This window comes from Triticum aestivum, chromosome 7D (genome assembly GCF_018294505.1).
Source record: "Triticum aestivum cultivar Chinese Spring chromosome 7D, IWGSC CS RefSeq v2.1, whole genome shotgun sequence".
NCBI classification, from domain to species: domain Eukaryota; kingdom Viridiplantae; phylum Streptophyta; class Magnoliopsida; order Poales; family Poaceae; genus Triticum; species Triticum aestivum.
Window position 1 is genome coordinate 412590718 of NC_057814.1, and position 3329 is coordinate 412594046.

The following is a 3329-nucleotide window of genomic DNA, read 5'->3' on the forward strand; positions in this document are numbered from 1 at the left end:
TCATTAAACTCTAGGATCCAATCGGTCCCTTACGTAATAGCGCATAAACTGGGGTTTAAGCTTCTGTCACTCTCGCAACCCATCATCTAATTGCTACTCCACAATGCATTCCCTTGGGCCCAATTATGGTGAAGTGTCGTGTAGTCGACGTTCACATGGCACCACTAAGGGAATCACAATATACATACCATCAAAATATCGAACGCATATCAAATTCACATGATTACTTGCAACATGATTTATCCCGTGACCTCAAGAACAAAAGTAACTACTCACAATCAACAAACATGCTCATGATCAGAGGGGTATTAATATGCATAATGGATCTGAACATATAATCTTCCACCAAATAAACCATATAGCAATCAACTACAAGATGTAATCAACACTACTAGTCACCCCTAGCAACAATTTATAGTTCCGGTATCAAGATTGAATACAAGAGATGAACTAGGGTTTGAGATGAGATGGTGCTGGTGAAGATGTTGACGGAGATTGCCCTCCCCAAGATGGGAGAGTTGTTGGTGATGATGATGACGATGATTTCCCCCTCCGGGAGGGAAGTTCCCCCGGCGGAATCGCTCCGCCGGAGGGCAAAAGTGCTCCTGCCCAAGTTCCGCCTCGAGACGGCGGCGCTCCGTCCCGGAAGTATTATTCTATTTTTTTCTAGGTCAAAACCACTTATATACCAGAAGATGGGCACCGAAGGTGCGCCGAGGAGGGCACAATACACTAGGGCGCGCTAGGGGGGCCTGGCGCGCCCAGGTGGGTTGTGCCCACCTGGTGGCCCCCCTCTAGTACTTATTGGCTCCAATATTTCTTATATATTCCATAAAAAATCTCCGTGAAGTTTTAGCCCATTTGGAGTTGTGCAGAATAGGTGGCCTGACGTAGCTTTTTCAGGTCCAGATTTCCAACTGCCGAAATTCTCCCTCTTGGTGTGTACCTTGCAAATTATGAGGGAAAAGGCATTAGAATTACTCCAAAAAGAATTATTATGGATAAAAACATTGTAAATAATAGTAAGAAAACATGATGCAAAATGGAAGTATCAACTCCCCCAAGCTTAGTCCTTGCTTGTCCTCAAGCAAAAACCGAAATTGAAAACATGTCCACATGCTTTGAGAGAGAGGTGTCGATAAAAACAAAATACAGACATATAAGCATCATGTTGATTATTATAACAGCAACAAAATTAAACATAGGACTTTTATCATAGAACTTGCATCATATACTTCCTATGAATAAGTAATAGTTCATCACACAATCGAAGTATAAAGCAAAATCTTTATTAGAAACCAACAAACTATGTTCTCAGTCAACTTTGCAACTACAATTCATCATCTTTTCAGGAAGGGTCACGTATCGGAGCCTTTAGGCAAGTCCACATACTCAACCATCATATAGTCTTCTATGATTGCTAACATTCACCTTGTACACATGAGCAAAACGTTTCAACCGGACACATAGAAAGATAGGGGCTTAGAGTTTCGCCTCCCAACATACTCACCTCAAGGGTGATGTCAACCATAATAACTCATGCTATCTATATTCAACTGGACATATGTGCCTAGATCTTTCCTCACCACATGATGCTTGCCAAAAGAGAAGAATAAAAGGAATAGAAGGAAAACTTTGACTCTTTGCATAAAATTAAATACATAAAAGTAAAAGATAGGCCCTTCGCAGAGGGAAGCAGAGGTTGCCATGCACTTATTTGTTTGCATGCTCAACCCCTTAGTGCAAAAGAACGTCACGTTACATTGCCCCTTAAGATGACAACCTTTATTATGCAGTCTGTCGCTTTTATTCGCTGTCATCCAAGTTCGTGCAACGCTCAATTTTCTCTTACACTAAAAGATCTCACATATTTAGAAGCAATTTTTATTGCCTTTTTGCACCGATGACAACTTACTTGAGGGATCTTATTCAATCCCTAGGTAGGTATGGTGGACACTTGAAAAAGATTCGGGTTTAAGGGTTTTCTGGATGCACAAGTAGTATCTCTACTTGGTGCGGGGTTCTTGGCTAGCAAAGATAGGAGGCAAGCATCACATGTTGAAGGATCTATGGCAATATGACTTCTATGTGAATATAAACAAACATAAACCATTACGTTGTCTTCCTTGTCCAACATCAACAATTTTTGCATATAATATTTTGATGAGGGCTCACAATCACAAAAGATTCCTAGAATAGTATATTTATATGTGAATCTTCCCTTCCCTTATTAATTTTTTCATGAGTTGCATCACTGACCAATGCTATGTTTGTCAATCTCTAATAAAAGTTTCTTACTTATACTTTTCCTTATGTGGTGCTATCACCTACCATAGGATTAGTATATGATCTTATTGATTTATTTCCTTTCTTTCGTTTGCTTTCTTTCCCTTTTTCTTCCTTTATTTGCAACATGAAAGTAGACAAAGCAAAACTCAAGCTAAACGTTATTGTATAACTTGCACACGATAACAATGATATAACACTAAGCAAACTCTCAAAGAAGAAAGGACCGAACTAAACTTTATTCATTTAAGCAAAAGATTGAACTAAGATAGATAAAAGCAAAAAGATGGTGGGATGATATGATACCGGGGCACCTCCCTCAAGCTTGGCGGAAGCCAAGGGGAGTGCCCATACCCGATACTCAGTTCTCCCTTGGTGGTGTCCGTAGGCTCCTCCCGCTTTGTCTCGATCTTCATCAGCCAAGCATCTTCTTCCATGTGGTTAGAGGAGCAGGAAGACATGATGCCTAGCTTGATAAATCTGACCGGAAACAGCCAGAAAAGAAAACGGAGGATATTCTTCGTGATACGGTGGTTAACAGGTTCAGGAAGTATAAATAGAATTTTTATTTTGCAGGACAAGCATATGGAAGAAAAATGGAGTACGGGAGGTGTCCCAGGTGGGCACTACCTACCTGGGCGCGCCAGGCATGCCCCACCAGGGAACGCTTCCTGGAGGTTTCTTTATTCCCGAAATTCTAAATTATTCCAAAACTGACAAAAATATTTTTGCAGATTTTTCGGAGTTTGTTTACTTACCGTACTATGTACCTCCTTATTTTGATGTTTCTGGAGTGTTTCGGAAGGACTCTTTTATGTATTCTTCCGGTGTCAAAGTTTGGACAATATTGCTTTCAACATTAATAGGCGTACCTAAGATATAATGCTTTATTCGTTGTCCATTGACAACCTTCGGAATTATTTATTTTGATGGCTCCAGACCGGTAAACCTCCTCGATGACATAGGGGCCTTCCCATTTGGAGAGGAGTTTGCTTGCAAAGAATCTAAAACGAGAGTTGTACAAAAGAACATATTCTCCGACT